The sequence below is a fragment of the Suncus etruscus genome, chromosome 14, assembly GCF_024139225.1.
Source record: "Suncus etruscus isolate mSunEtr1 chromosome 14, mSunEtr1.pri.cur, whole genome shotgun sequence".
In the NCBI taxonomy this organism is placed as follows: domain Eukaryota; kingdom Metazoa; phylum Chordata; class Mammalia; order Eulipotyphla; family Soricidae; genus Suncus; species Suncus etruscus.
In genome coordinates this window covers 18,638,873-18,655,809 of record NC_064861.1, presented here as the reverse complement: position 1 = coordinate 18,655,809, position 16,937 = coordinate 18,638,873, and the positions used below count along the sequence as shown (strand labels likewise).

At 38.2% G+C, this 16,937-nt stretch overlaps 1 protein-coding gene across 1 annotated transcript in view; it reads left to right on the top strand.

The window, feature by feature from the left end:
- Nucleotides 1-16,937, top strand: part of SH3RF2 (SH3 domain containing ring finger 2) — a 126,158-nt gene that overhangs the window by 25,308 nt on the left and 83,913 nt on the right. The gene's annotated exons all lie outside the window — the stretch shown is intronic.

Genomic DNA, 16,937 nt, shown 5'->3' with positions numbered 1-16,937 from the left:
ATATTATTCACAGGGCTGAAATATTATAGTGATCATGAATATATGATCATTTCCCCCCCAATTTTGATCTTGGCACTGTGTCAACCTTTTCTTGTAGCCTGAACAAAATAAAACGGGATGCGTAAATGGAAAAGTTAATTATTTTATAGAATTAGTTGTAAACTGGCATAAACTATCCCCCTTGTGCTGAGAGAGAGAGAGAGAGCTCTGAAGAATGAAGAATTAAGATCAGCTGAGTACAGAAACTTTATCCTGAAAGATATTGTGGTCACACTAAAAATAAAGGGAGAATAAAACATTGAAAGTACTATACCAGAACATTTATTGTAATATAATAAAAAGACTGTCATGTCCAGCTTATTAAATATAAACCCTCATCTATGAATACTTGTGATTGATTTCCATTTTATTTCTTTTTTTTTTTTCTGGCCACACCGGGATTTGCATCAGGGCTTACTCCTGGCTATGGTACCTGAGGGATCAAATCCAGGCCAACCACTACCTTACCTCTAGCTCTCTGGTCCCTTTTAATTACTATTTAAGTGAAGACAAGAGGGTGGGTTAAATGGCCTCAAGTGACCTTCTGCAACCGTATCCCTTATCCTCGGCATTTGAAATCCATCAAATGTCCTGTATTGTTTGGGGATGTTAGTTGCACTTCTCTATCGTTACTTCACCCTACCGGAATCCTGGATGGCACCTTGACAAAGAGGTTACAAAGCTTGTGACTGGAGCTTAAATCTCATGTTTACAATGTTCTCGAGTCTGTGCTTCAGATGTACAGCTCTATCACTCTCCCACATTCCTAATATAACCAAAACACCATCCCCTGTTCCACCATTACTTCCCTTTCTCATTTTTCCTGTCTCCCTCCTTGATTTGTTTCCCTTTTTGCCTTTCTCCTCCCTAAACTCTAGGGTTAAAAGGATCTAGGTCTCCCTGTTTTGCTACATTACATTTCTTCATCCAGTTATTCTATATACTAGAGATAAGTGAAATAATCTTGTTTGTCTTTTCTACTCTACTTACTTCACTCAACATGATATCTTCCAGTTGCAAAAAGATTGTAATCAATTGTATGATTTCATCATCTCACCCAGAAATTCCACTGTTGGGCATCTACACTAAGAACACAAAAATATTCATTCAAAAGGACATATGCACACAATTATTCATTGCTACACTTAGTGTAATAAGACATGGAATCAGCTTAGGTGTCCAATGAGAGATAAATGAGTTATAAATATGTTTTATATGTAATAGAATACTATGAAGCTGTAAGGCATTGCCTGTTTTGTCAATGGTTTTAATTTTCCGGCCATGTCTGAAAATTCTGAAATTTCATGTCTGAAATTTCATGATTCTGAAAGTAGCAAAAGAGAATGTGAGTTCACTTGTTTACCTGGGATTCTATTAGTCTCACAGTCAATGGTAGATTGGATTTATGTGTTATGAATCAGTGTAAAATCATCATTTTTACTATCAAAGCTATCATTGTTTGGTCTTATTTGGATGATGGTAGTCTTCTATCACAATAAGACAAGCAGAAAAAAGTTGAAGTTCAATTGTATTTACAAACATTGCCTTTTGGCACAGTGAACATTAGATTGGGATTTGTAGGATTTTCAAAGTTAAAGAGCTAAAATAATAAGAATTTACATTAGCTACTTGAAGTGTCATTTATGCTTTCAGTAAATATTTATGTATCAATAATAAAGCACCAGCTATGTTATGGTTTTGAAAAGATCCCCTAGGAAAAAATGTGGGGTATAGTTTCCACACTGATGGAACATATAACCTCAACAGAAAGCTGGTGTGTGTGTGTGTGTGTGTGTGTGTGTGTGTTTTCAGCAGAGCTGTTAAGTATAAAACAAAAATAACTAGATAACGTCCAGATATATTTGGCAAAGACATAGACCTAAAAATTCTGGCATATTCCTGAAAAGGGGTATTCCAGACTATTTCTAAAGAAGAAAATTTAATGTAAAAAATTAAGGATCTAAAAAATGTATTTCCTGAGCCAGAAAAATAGTAGATGAGATAAGGAGTTTGTCTTAAAAAGGCTAATCCCAGTTCAATCCCTGTAATGGCCATAGTGTCCCACGAATCTCCAGGAGTGATCTCAGAGCACAGCGGCAGCTCTTATCTCCAAATGCATCCCTAAATTTTTTTTAAAAAAATAAAGTATTTAAAGTTTTTAGAAAGATGTTTCCTAAGAGAGTGAAGGATTAACCAGGATGACCCAAATAAAGAGTTTAGCAAGAGTATTCACAGGGGACAACTTGTGCAAGGGAGAATGCACCATTAGATGACAGAACCTCTGGCCAGGAATGAATGAGGAGGAGGCTCTTTAGAGGTTTCATTGGGAACAATGTGATCAAATTTATTCTTTCTACATTCTAATTGTGTTGCTAAAAAGGACTTAGTTAAGGCAGGGTTGAAATGAGGAAATCGATTAGAAGAGTATGATGACAAAGAGTCTAATGACAACAGTGCAGACAGAGAATTGACATGTTTGATACTTATTTTGGAGACTGAATTTCCTAAATTATATAGTGGAACCAGTAACATTAAGGAGTTTTAAAAATAAATGAAGGCAAAATAGAGAATGAGTTTATAAACATTGGCACACTATAAGTACTTGTTGAAGGATGGGAAGAGAGCTCAGTGTTGAGTGCATGCCCTCCATGAACAAAGAGCCATATTCTATCCATGGCAACAAACTATCTGTTCCAAGCACCACTGAGTATAGCCAGGTGGCTCTCAGAACCACTGAGCCTGAGTACTGAACTGTTCAGCTCAGTAGGCAAGTATCATCACCAAGAGTTGCCCCAGGACCCCTGTGCACTATTTAGGAGACCCATAAATAAATTTTCAATGAACATTAGCAATTGTTTTCACTATTCTCAGATCAATGAGAATTATTTGAATAAAAATACTTTTGTAGACTATACTCTAGGCTCTGTCCTAGGTTCTGAACAAAAATCAAGACCACTAATTACAGAAGTCTGATTACAACAACAGTGATGAAACAGAACTCCTAGAACCATAATGAAAAACTCTTTCCTAGCCTTCACCCAATGACCTACGCAAATAACAAGATCTCCAGCTACAGAGGTGTAATGTCACCACCCACATCTGAGTGGAAAGTTTCCTGGCACCATAAAAAGACCTTGAGGTGTGCAAATGAGTGAGCATGGAGCCTGTAGTATGGCAGTATGCTTCAAGGGCAGAGAAACCCTGTATCTCTTAGGCCAAGGGAATTCCTGCTGTAATTTTTACCATGCCTATGTGAAGAAGAAGAAGAAGAAGAAGAAGAAGAAGAAGAAGAAGAAGAAGAAGAAGAAGAAGAGAGAAGAGAAGAAAAGAAGAAGAAAAGAGAGAAGAGAAGAGAAGAGAAGAGAAGAGAAGAGAAGAGAAGAGAAGAGAAGAGAAGAAGAGAGAAGAGAAAAGAAGAAGAAGAAGAAGAAGAAGAAGAAGAAGAAGAAGAAGAAGAAGAAGAAGAAGAAGAAGAAGAAGAAGAAGAAGAAGAAGAAATACAACCCCCCCTTTTTTTAAGAAATTGTTGGTCTGCCTTTTTTATTTCTTTTCTGTAGCTGAGGGTTTGGTTTTTGATTTATTCTGTGTTAATTCTTTTTATAATCTTGTTGATACTCCCTTATTGTTTTTGTTTGTTTGTTTTGCTTTACTGTCTTTTTCTTTTTTCTCCCTTCCTTTTTCTAAACGGATATTTATAACACCTAGACGGACTCCTCCTAGTTTTTCTCTTTTTTGTTTGCCATTTTTTCCTTCTTCCCCCGATGGTACCAGGGCCAGACAGTCAAATGTTCATTTGGTGGAAATAAAAACTGATCAGACATGAATATCAAATCCAAAGTCAATGACAACAGAATCAGTATTCAATCTACAAAAAGCTGTATGTGGGGGGAACAGTTTTACTAGCATTACGGGGGTAAAGGAGGGAGATGTGGAATGCATGCTGAGAACAGGAGTGGAGGGAGGACAACACTGGGGGTGGGAATGTTCCTCACTCATTGTCACTATGTGCCTCAAATTTTACTGTGAGAGAATTGTAATTCACTTAAACCACAATAAAAATTTAAAAAATTTTTCTCCCTAAAAGATGCCAATGGTCTTGGATTCTAATTCATATAAGTTAAAATGTATAGTAATTACCCAGCTTTATAGTTAGCATTGGTCCCCCAGGTGCTAGAAGGGAGCATAAAGATTAAAAACATACATATGACTCTGGCATTCAGAACAATCCAGATTTTATGAGTGGGAATGAAGAATGACAGTGTAGACCCTCCTAAAACAAGTAGAAGCAGTTACTTTATAAAGAATAAGCCAAAGAATAGGAACTTTTAAAAATAATTTAGTCAACATGAAATAACTTTAATATATTTATGGTCTTGATGTACAAAGTTACTGCATCTCACTAACACTAATATGCCCATGACCCCTCTACCCCAATGCTCAGGTTACCTCTGACCTGGTCTTCATTTCCCCTTCCTCCTCCCAATTTGCTCATTAGTTTTGTAGTATAAGGTCAAGGATTTTTTTTATTGTGACCAATGCGAATTACAAATCTTCCACAGATACATTTAAGGTACAAAGTGACAGTAAGTTTGGACCATACCAACCACCAGTGTTGTCCTCCCTCCACCCTTATTCTGAGCATGTATCCCATACCTCCCCACTTTGCTCCCTAGACTGCTAGTGTAGCTGGTCCCTTTTGTATATATCTTGATGTAGATGATAGGCCAAGGATTTTTATGGTTTCATACTGTCAAGTAATGAGAACTCTTAAGCTTTGCTATTTTAAAGGAGCAACATGAAAATTCACTGATAAACAGCAGCTTTTTAAAAACTAAACTGCAAAATATAATGAAAGAACTTTTATAAAAGATAAATAAAAGATTGAAGAAACAAAGATCACACTAAAAAGCAGGATTAGTGTGAAATATATTAACAGTTGACTTTATTTTAGTAGTTCACTGAATTTTTGTTTGTTTGTTTGTTTCTGGATCACACCCGGCAGCGTGCAGGGGTTCCTCCTGGCTCTATGCTCAGAAATTGCTCTTGGCAGGCTTGGGGGACCCTATGGGGTGCCAGGATTCGAGCCACTGTCCTTCAATGTCTAAGGCAAATGCCCTACCGCTGTGCTATCTCTCTGGCCCCTAGTTCATTAAATGTTAATGACCTTAACTGACCAATCAAAAGACAAGGAGTGGCTGATGGCTCTGGAAATTGAACCCTATGTTCTCCTGCTTGCAAGAGACACAGCTGAATGAATCATCATGATAAACAAACACAGGCTAAAAATTAAAAGTTGAAAAGCCATACTTGTGTCAGATAAAGAGAGAGTTTATGGCCATTATATGACAAAGTGTATAGACATTAAGTGTATGTCATCAACATATAGACACCAAATGAGGCAGCTTCAAGATACATGGCACAACTACTATCAGGACTAAAGTAGAATCCGGGCAGCAACACAGAAACAGTCTGAGACTTCTTTACCACCCTCTCACCATTCCATAGATCAACCAGACATATAAGCAGTAAGGTGATGGAGGCACTAAAGGAAGAATAAACATATATGGATGTAATCAACTTTTACAGAGCTTGCCATCCCCCAAAATTTGCCTATGTATTCATTTCTATGCACATGGGACATTCTTTAGGATGGATGATATGCTGGATCAAAAGAGAAGACTATGTACATAAAATCAAGAAAATATAAATCATTCCAAGTATTCTCTCAGGTCATAATATTCTGTTTATGGAAATTAGCCACAAACACAAAACTGGGGCAAATGCCACACCTAGAATTTGAAATTTTACCATTTAGAGGAAAATCTTCCCATTAAAATATACTAACATGAGTTGAATGCTATTTAAGTCTAGTGTACTGGGGCCAGAGAGATAGCACAGTGGTAGGGCATTTGCTTTGCATGTGGCTGACCTGGGAGGGACTCAGTTCAATGTCCAGCATCCCAAATGGTCCCCCAGCCTGCCAGAGGTAATTTCTGAGTTCAGGCCCAGAAGTAACTGAGTGCCACCAGGTGTGGCCTAGAAACCAATCAATCATTTAATTAATTAATTTTAAAAATAAGATCTAGTGTACAAATAAATGTTTCAGAAACACTCCTAGAAAATAGCTTTGGACTAGAGAGATAATCCAGGATTAAGATGCTGATCTTGCATGTGGCTGACACCAGTTCAAACCTTGGCACCACATATAGTCCACCCCCAGCAACAACTGGAGTGATCTTTGAGCACTGGGACAGGAGTAATCTCTGAGCACTGAAGGTATGGCCCCAAAAAGGAGGGGGCCAGAGAAATAATATAGTAAGTAAGATCCTGCTTTGATCCTGGGCATTGTATATGTTCCCCTGAAAGTCACTGAAGTAAGTGAACACAGAACCTGGAGGAAGACCTAAGCACAGCCAGGTGAGGCCTAACCTGTATAATAGTTTCCTGGAGAAAGTTTAGATTAATCAATTCCCAACAAAGTCCATGTCTCCTGAGTGTTAAAATTTGGCTTAATCCTTTATAATTTTAAATTTTACTGATTTAATAATGTCACCAGTAAAATACAGTGCACTGATTAACAACTTAAGTGCAGGTATTCATACATTTCATCATTATCAAAGAAACTACTAAAGACAGTCCAAACTCCATTAAGAGACTTAAATAAACAATAATATATCTGTCTAATCAAATACTACTGTCATTGTTTAACAATGAAGTATCTCTAAATATACTAATAAAATATTAGTAATTTTATACACTAAATAAAATTTGTTGAAAGTAATAAGTGCAGAACCTATCTACATGTACTTGTTAATAATTATATTTAAATACATATTTGTGCTAATATTAGGTTGGATAGACAAAGAAAAAAATCAAACTATATTTTTTTCAAACTATATTTTTAATTGAAATGTAATGTGAGCCACAGATATAGCTTTCTAAATTTTAGCAATCATATTTTAAAACTAAATTTAATAGTCATTTCATTTTAGTCAATATATTATTATTATGACTGATCCAATATGCATTCAATCTAAAAATTATTATAATGATGTTACTTTTTTGATATTAAGTCTTTAGGGAATTGGGGAGAAGTTAGTTTGTTTTTGTTTTGTTTGAAAAGCTAGATTCAGTGATGCTCACTCAGGCTTATTCCTGGCTCTCTGCACAAGGATAACTCCTGGCAGTACTCAATGGGACCCATGTGGAGCCTGAGATTTAACACAGGTTGAGCATATACAAAGCAAAGGTTTTGCCTCCATTCTATCTCCCCATCCCTACTATATTTAGTATTTAAAATTTGGTATGTATTTTTCATTAACAGCACATCAGAATTCACCAGCCACAATTTAAGGGTTAAATAGGCGCATGTGACTAGTGACTTTCTTATTGATCAGAAACACACACACATGAGTGCGCGCACATGCACACATTCAACTGCAGACATAGGTTATCATGACGAGGTAGTGGGATAGGCAAGAAGCAAAGACAGGAGGTAAAGTATCTTCAGATATTCTACTGTCTGGTTTCTTCATAGAAAATTATGTTCTTTAATTCTTGATTACAGAACTATTTTTTTAATTATAACACTATTATTTACCAAGTGGTTCATAATCCAGTTCTTTCGGGTATTAAATGTTCCAAAACCAATTCCACTATCAGTGTGACCTTCCCTCACCAATGGCCCCACTTTTCTATCTACTACCTAAGCCCTCACAAGTGCAAACAAATTTACTTCAGATTGGGTAGTACAGCACAAAGGCAAATAGAATTATCAAAGTATAGATCAGTAAGTGTCAATTTGAAAAAACTATTAAGAGAAACTCACAGGTACTGAAGTGTGCTTTGCAGGTCCAACCAGATAAGCCACTCATCTTTGATAACAAAGGTTTGTAACTCAGGATATGCAAATCTACTCCTCCTGCTATGAAGAAGTAAAATCAAGCCATGGAGTACTTGTTAAAATTTTTAGATCTAGGCTTCACAGAGGTTATGAAGGAGGCAGGAGATACAATTCCTGTCACTGGATTTTGAATTTTGCTGAAAGAAAAATTAGGGGAAAATTAGAGGAAAAACACGAGGCTAAATGTCATCATCATGTCAGCAGTGGAAGACTGACAGGCAATAAGAATGCAAGGACAGGGGAGTTGGTGGAAAGTGGGAGTAATGAAAGCAGGGAGGGGAGGAACAAAAGGTGTCCCACATGGGCAGATTGGAGCAGCCAAGATGCAGATTCCCCTGTGTCACCAAGTGGGCTGGAAAAGGGAGAAGGTGGCCTCCTGCTGATTCTGCACATGGCTTATGAGAAGCTACAATACGAGAAGCAAAGCACGTTAGACAAAAGGAAGAGCCAAACTATGAGTAGGCAAAGAATAGGGTGGGAATATTGGGTTTGAGATGGTCTGAATACACTCTCACCAATATGAAGGGCTCCTAGGATTCAGAATGATCAAGGTCAGTCAGTAACACCCAGAATTTTATTCCCTCCCTTCTCATACAGCTGGTAATGTTCTACCCCACCAAAAAAGAAGAGAGTCAGGGTCCCAATCAATCCACTCTTACCATTCTGGGAGAATGGCACCATGATCAAGTGCTACTCACTTTGACTTCATGCATTAATTCACTTTATTCTCACAAAAATCTTTGGCAGATGTATCATCATTATATAGAGATCTATAAATGGAGACTTGGGAACATGAATGGGCTTGCTTGTCAGTAAGGGCTGGACCTGGTATTTTTTATAATCTGAACCCAAGACAGTGGTCCTGTTCATTCACACCACACGTGCTTTCCTTTTGGTTATTACTAGGTGAGTAAGTTGGGGTGAAGAATAGTGTTAAACAAACTACAGAGGCAGGGCTGCACCCGGAAGACTCCACATGCCAGTTCTTCTGTTTCTCTTCAGCTGGTATGTTGGGGGCTCTGGGCAGGACAGCTAGCCATAGGCCCGCTGGGTTGACCACTTAGTCCAGGGGACTGAGATCCCCCCCACCCCAGACTGGACCTCATTCAGGAGTTCTCTTCTTACTGTTATTCATTTTCAAAAATCCACGGGCGCAAATGCACCCCCGCGGCATATATACTTTTTAACAACATCCAAAAATATTCTTATCTCTCAACTGTTTTTAGGGAAAAACAAATGAAATATTAAAATAGGTCTCTAAAATCAGTGTATATGTAGACATGACTTCCTATACAGTGGTCCTCTCTGACTACCAAGCCTAATCCATAAACAATTCATCTATACAATGTATATAGGCCCTCTGATATATTTCCCCTCCTCCACACAGAGCCCCTTCTATTCCCCCATCTCCCAATCCTTATTCGTTATCTTCCCCTTAATTAACCCTCTTTACCCTCAGTTCTTTAATTTGTTAGGCACCAAGACCGACCTCCTGCCCCAACATATTCTGCCCTTTCGCTCACCCCTACAAAGCTCATTATTACTCCTTAACTCTCCCACCCTCAACCATCAGTACCTTACATTTACCCTTTTAAACTTCAGTACTACACAGTTCTAATTACAGACCAACATCATGCATTTGATTTACCAATCCCCAACTCTTTCAAAAGACATGAAATGGACCCATATGTCTTTTGAATATTTTATGTGTATTTCCTTTAACAGTTATAACTCTTTCTATATATTCTTTTACCGTTACAATTCTACCCACTGTTTATCTTGTCTTCTCTTTGTGAGCTGTTCAATAAGGAATTTTGGTGGAAGAGTCCCTCAGTTTAATGCCTATGATTGAACCATGTCATGGGGATTGTTGGACTTGTTCTTATGGCCCCCATATGCACCGATAACACCACGTGGCATTGTTTCTGGTTTGCATAGGCACATTAAAATGGGAAAATACTATAAATACAAATAATTTCTTATCTAATAGAGATTGGAACACAAGAATCTTGTAGTGCAATGGGACCTTACACCCTGAACATTGATATAATGACCTGGCACAGGCCTCAGAAGAATGGGCATCCTCCATTCACCCCTGAACCAGGGAAGCTATCTATAAAACATCCAAGGTTTTATATAACAACACCTGGAAGCAATCCTCTACCAGGGAAGACACTATCACGGCTCTGACATTAACCTGCTCAAAAGAGACTTCCCTTAACTCTCAGAAGACTTGACAACAACAATGGCCTGCTTACAGGACAGGGTTCTCTGCATTGCCCTTTAATTGTGAGGTGAAACGAGAGGACACTCTGCATCATCGTGACTGCAATATAGGATATGCAGATTCCAGGATCTTTAATACAGAACATGATACCAACAACAGAGACTGTGTGAAAAATAAAAGTGTATTGGCACTACAGACAATGACCTGGATTGGACAAACTAGTTTGCCTGGAGCCTGGAGTTGGTCTTTTGCCAGGAAACTTCAGGGGTAGGCTCTCCTGTATTTAGGCCAAGGTTTTTCCTTTCCATGTCCCTCATATTTTGTGGGCCTATACAAACAATAATTGCCACTCTAACACCGTTTTTACTGTGCTCCTTTGACTCTAATCCTTAAGAAAAACAACCCACTTAAACTTTTGAGGTTAACTTAAACTAATATGCATGTGAATGGAAATGTAAAAAAGTACTTTGCCTTCAATGTTTAAGGAGTTACATAAGTTTTATGTCTTTAGATTGCTTTGTGTACTGCTAAGAAATATTATGTACTACAATCTGGGGACTTGAGGTACAAAGTAATTGTACATGGGTTCTGTTTTATTTTTCTTAATGTTCTTTGGCTGAAAGTTCAGAGTTAAGCTATCAGCAATGGGACTACTGAGAATTCTGTTTATGGGTGATTGTCCTTCCACTGTAACTTTACCTTGTCCTCTTTCTTTGTATCTTTGTTCTCATAATTAAAAATAAAAAATTAAAAAAAAGAATAGTGTTAAAAATAGTATTTTTCCCTACCCACTGGAAACTATGAGTTCAAAGTTTTAAGAATGTTTTCAAGAGGGACATAACTTGGTGTTTAGGAAAAGTTATTCTGGTAATTCATGAGCGTGTACTTTTCACTGATATGACTACAAGTATACTCAGAGGCACACATCAATTTCAAAATATTTGAAAATAGGGGAAGGGCTGGAATCCATCACTTATAGTTCCTCGAGTCATTCTGAGCCCTAAAGAATATGAATAGAAACATAATTCCATGCCCTCTCAAATCTGAAGAGTCTGCAGCCTACATGCTTCTTTTGCTGTGTTTGTTTTACTTTGTTTTTGCAGTGCCAGAACTTGATAAACACTAAGCCACATTCCAGCCTTACAGGTTCTTTTTTTTTTACAGTGAGAAACTTCCTGTATCTATAATTAGGAATGCTGCCAGGGTCCTGTTCGTTTCATCTAAAAATTCATCTGAGTCCTTTGGCCTTGGAACTTCTCCCCCTCACCAAAACCTGTTCATTGGGCCTTATTGGGAGAAGTGAGGAGGCTAATGAAAGTTCTTAGCAAGAAAAGTGATACTGTCCTTTAAGAGCTGGGCCTATTCAGCTTTATCTTCCACATCAGTGAAGAAAGACACATTGGAAATTAGTGTGTCTCTCAAAAATAAGCCTTTTCCGTCTCTTTCAAACTTTTGAGGCTTGTATGTGATCATTGCTGAAATGTCCAAAAATAAAATGTGCCTTTTTCAGAAGGACAAGAAGTTTCTAAAATCTCTGTAGCCCCATATAAGATGGAAAAAAACATGCTGTTTTTATTCTGCCATAAAAATAACTACAGCTTCCTGAAGTCTTACTCCAAGAAGACTTGAACCCATTTAACCCAATTTAGTGTTTTCTTCATGTGCTTATTTGATCTTATCTTTGATTTTAAGACAAAATAGCCTTTTTTGCAATATCATGGATTAGATTGTACTATTATATATATATATATATATATATATATATATATATATATATATAAAATATATCCCTGGTAATCATGAAAATTATGAAAGAGAAAAAAGGAAAGGGAAATAGTTGTAGAAGTTGGTGCATTTCTAGGTCACATACTAAATTCTCACACACTTAGTGGCATAAAGAAAGCAGTTCTTAATCTCATAATTTCAGTGGTCCCAGCCTAGCCAATTGACTTCTCTGTAATGAAAGAATCTGTGACTGGAGCTCTGGGGTTTCAACTGAAGAAAGACCCACTTCCAAGCTCACTGTGGTGGTTCTCAGAATTCAGAGACCTTCTTGCTGGCTTATCAACTCCTGAAGACTGTTCTCAGCTCCCGAAGTCACCAAGGGATCCACTTACTTCTGCAAAGCTGACAAAAGAGAGCATCGCTCCCAAGTCTTCCAGAAAATAAATGAAGCAGGTCAATGAGATCTCATCTCCCTCGCCATGTTCTATTGGTTCAGAACTATTCCTATATCCCACCTACATTCTAAAGGAGAAAATGTACAAAGTCAGAAGCACCTTTATTTATTGTAAGAATTTTGAGAATCATCTGATTCTCTGCCACAAAAGGAAAGGGGAGAAGGCAAGGCAAACAGAAAGGGAAGGAAATGGTAATATGAATATTTGACACTTAGGAGTCAGGACCTGTGCATTAATTAGTATGGGCTAGTTGCATGTATGGAGCCAATCATCTTTACATGCAATTTATCATTTTCTCTTCTGCCACACCCAGCAGTACATTATTCCTGCTTGACAAAAACAGAAGCAAAACAAAATGAGGATTTAAAGAAGTTTCTCACAGTCTAGCAAGTGGAGACAGAATTCATCCTCCTTTCTATTGAAATCCATAACTCATACGTATAGCTACAGCACCAAATCTTAAGAGGCAGGAGAAAGGAGAATAAAAGTGAGAATAGAGAAATAAAAGAACAGGTCTTCCAAATAGCTGTACCTGTGTTTTTTAAAAAGTTGGTGATAAGAAATTCAGTAAGTCTGAACCATACTGAATTGTTTCCAGCACGATGCAGCTGATTGGCAAAGCTTGACCTTGAACAGAAGCCACTGAAACCATGGATGAGTCTGAAGCTTCTAAATCATGTTTGGCCCACCTGGGAATTTCATAGTCTAGAGCTAACCACTTACCGAGAAGCCCTAAGACTCCAATTTATCCAGCCAGTGGGCTTTAGCCACGTGACGCCAAATTTCTGCAGGAGCACATCTGCAGGAGCACAATTGGGCCAGGCCTGAACTTCTTTTTCTCGGCTCATGTACAATGTCCTGTTCTATTCCCAATCACTCTATCCTTTCTAATTCACATTGAAGCTCAGCTTCCCAACAACTGCTTTGAGAGATGGCTCCGAAAGTACTATTATGTGTCAATTCTTGGAATCTCACATTTTTCCAGTTTTGCACTCTAAGAAGGAGGTTATTTTCATCTTCCTCCCATTAAGCCTGAAAGGGACAGATGTGAACCATGTGACTTGGAGCAGAGTGGACAAAGGAAGAGTTTAGAAACTGGATCCCACCTCCTATAGGAAAGGATAGTCCTATCACCTACGCTGCCTGCACTATTGAGTGTGACAAAGCTCCCAACTGGTTTCCATTTGCCCAGAGGGTGAGATGAGTAAAAAAAAAAAATGCTTTTGGATTCCACAGTCAAAGCTATCAGAGTCTATGCAAGCAATTAACTTGAACTGCTTTCAGACTCTTTATTCAAGGGCCCTGGTTTCTCCTGCATAGAAAGGAGTCAACCATTTTGTCATCCTCAAGGATTTACCTCTAAAGAGAAGTGTAAGCAGAACGAGGACAGACTCCTGTTTTACTGGTCAAAGCAGGGTGTAGGAAGGGACTCAATAAAAAATAAATAGTGTTGTCTTTTGATGAAAAGTTTGACATCTGCAGTGACTAGCATATGACTAAGACATATCTCTGTAGGATGGAAAAGAAAGAGACAAAACACACATACACACACACATACACACACAAACACACACACACACACACACACACCAAAGAATCTGCCTTTGCATGCCATGAAGTTCTAATAAATTCCTGTGGAACATTGAATACCCAGAATGAGTAAGCATCACTAATAGAAAAAAAAATCACTCACTTATATAATATCAGAGAGAGACAGAGACAGAGTCAGAGAGACATAGAGAGAGAGTACATGTGGACTCTATAACAGGACAACTCCACCACTGACTTACCAATCATGAGACCTAAAGCCGGTTTCTTCTCCTCTCTGATCTTCATGTCTCTCCACAGGTAAAATGCAGTAATGCTTTTCTCTTAGGCTGGTAGTTAGAATTGAATGAGAGATCATATCTACATGTAGTTCAGCCCTGATCCTCCAAAATCATTCAATAAGAGGAAATTCTTGTTGGTTATTTTACAGACTAGTGGAGTTAAGAAGGGAAATGAAGGGGTGTTTTCTCAAAGGCAATTAACTCAACACTAAAATCACTAACTGCTTAGAATATTCTTTCCCCATATTAAGAGAAAGAATCCTTCATGTTTTTCAAGGGGGAAACAGCACTCTCCAAACAAGTGGAAGCAGAGATAAACAGATGGGACTATATTAAGCTGAGAAGCTTCTGCACCTCAAAGGAAATAATGATGAGGATACAAAGGTCACCCACAGAATGGGAAAAACTATTCACCCAATACACATCAGATAAGGGGCTAATATCTAAGATATACAAGTACTGACTGATTTTAACAAAAAAATATCTAACCCCATTAAAAAATGGGGAGAAGAAATGAACGATTTCTCAAAGAAGAAATACAAATGGCCAAAAGACATATGAAAAAAATGCTCCACATTACTAATCATCAGGGAGATGCAAATCAAAACAACAATGAGGTACCATCTTATGCCACAGAGACTAGCACACATCACAAAAAACAAGATCAATCAGTGCTGGCAGGGATGTGGGGAGAAAGGAATTCTCATTCACTGCTGATGGGAATGCTGTCTAGTCCAGTCTTTATGGAAAAAAAATAAGATTTATCAAAAAATTGGAAATTGAGCTTTTATATGGTCCAGCTATACCATTCCTAGGGATATACCCTAGGAAAACAAAAACACAATACAAAAATGCCTTCTGCACAGCAATATTTATTTCAGCATTATTTACAATAATCAAAATCTGGAAACAACCCAGAAGCCCAACAACAGATGAGTGGCTAAAGAAACTGTGGTACATTTACACAATGGAATACTATGCAGCCATCAGAAAAAGAAGTCATGAAATTTTCCTATACATGGATGTACCTGGAAACTATTATGCTGAGTGAAATAATTCAGAGGGAGAGAGATAGGCACAGAATAGTCTCACTCATCTATGGGTTTTAAGAAAAACAAAAGACATTATTGGAATAATTCCCAGAGATGAGAGCTGGAAGGTACCGGCTCAGGATATGAAGCTCACCACAAAGAGTGGTGAGCCCACTTAGAGAAATAACAACAATGACAACTATCATGACAATGGTAGTGAGAGAAATAGAATGCCTGTCTTGAATACAGGCAAGAGGTGGTGGAGGAGGGAGTTGGAGGGAACTGGTGGTGGGAATGTTGCACTGGTAAAGGGGGAGATGTTCTTTTTTATAAAAAACTAAAACCCAACTACAAACATGTTTGTAATAACGGTGCTTAAATAAAGATTATTTTTAAAAAGGATTCTTGGACATCTAGTTCAGATTCTCTCAAACAGTGGCTGAATGTTAAAAAAAAAAAAAAAAAAAGAATCCCTCGTGTTCCTGGCATATGATTTATGTGGTAGGACATTTACCATTCATGTGCCTTGCTCTGAGTTCGTTTTACAGCACTGCATGCCCCACTTATCCACAGCAGAGCCAAGGGCAGCACTGGTGCCCCTCCCAAATCTGTGCAGGAAGAGCTCCAGGCCTGCTACCACCCTCAATACAGATAGGAGTGGCTCCAATAAAAAAGTGAAAAAGAAAGGGAGAAAATATGCTTCATTCATGTGCCTAATTGAGAATTCCAAACAGTCTGGAATCCCAAACAGAACTGGAAAAGTTCATGAGAAGTCGAAGATATTGTCATTGGTTGATAGAATATCAGAGTAGGATAGAGGCAAAGATCAAATCAACCCAAAACTAATTAACCCAAACAAGCCAAAGGACAAGAAACTGAACGGCATTTGCCTTAATCAAATGGTTCACAGCTTAGCATTTCTAGCTAGTTCTTCCCCCAAGTTAAAGTTCACCTGCTACCATCTAGCTCTGACCCATTATGTGATCCCAGGTGAGTCCTGTCATTCGTCTTTGAGATCTAGAATGAAGCATGTCGGGACAGAAAGTTGCTTCAAGACTTGCTCCCCCACTCACCACTTTCCTGAGTCGGGCTCATGCCTCCTATTTGCCTATCTCAGCAAGGGAGAAACCTGTTACCATGAAATGCCTTCATGTCCTAATACCAGCATGTGACCTAGCCAAAACACATTGTCATCTCTTTACCGATGAGGAAACAGTTTTGATGAAGGGTACATGGACAATTAGAGACCAAAAGGTACTGAGCTGGGGAGCCAGAACTCCAACTTTCTGCTTGCTAGCCCAGAATTTATTTCCTGAGGCCAAACTCCCTCCCACATTTTTGTGGCTACCCAAAGACATGACTTTTTGTTTTCATATTAAATCATTTGACTTGTTCATTTGTTTCATATTTTACAACAGGATTGAAGCTGTTGATTGTTAGTCGCAGTGTTGTTTAACAAATCCCTAGTCAGAGTTTCAGTATCTCTTCACCATTGTCCCAGAAGACTCTTCCCAGTTTCACCCCTCTAGAGCCTCCAGTTTCCAGTTCTATTGATTATATCTCAGGAATTGTTACCACTGAGAGGGTCCAATCCCATTCTTGTTTCTTTATACTCTGCATATAAATCCAGTCACCTAGTATTTATCTTTTACTTTTTGACTCTTCACTTAGCCTATCATCCTCCAGTTCCATCCAAGTTGAAAAAAAAGCTATGAAGATGGTTCTTTT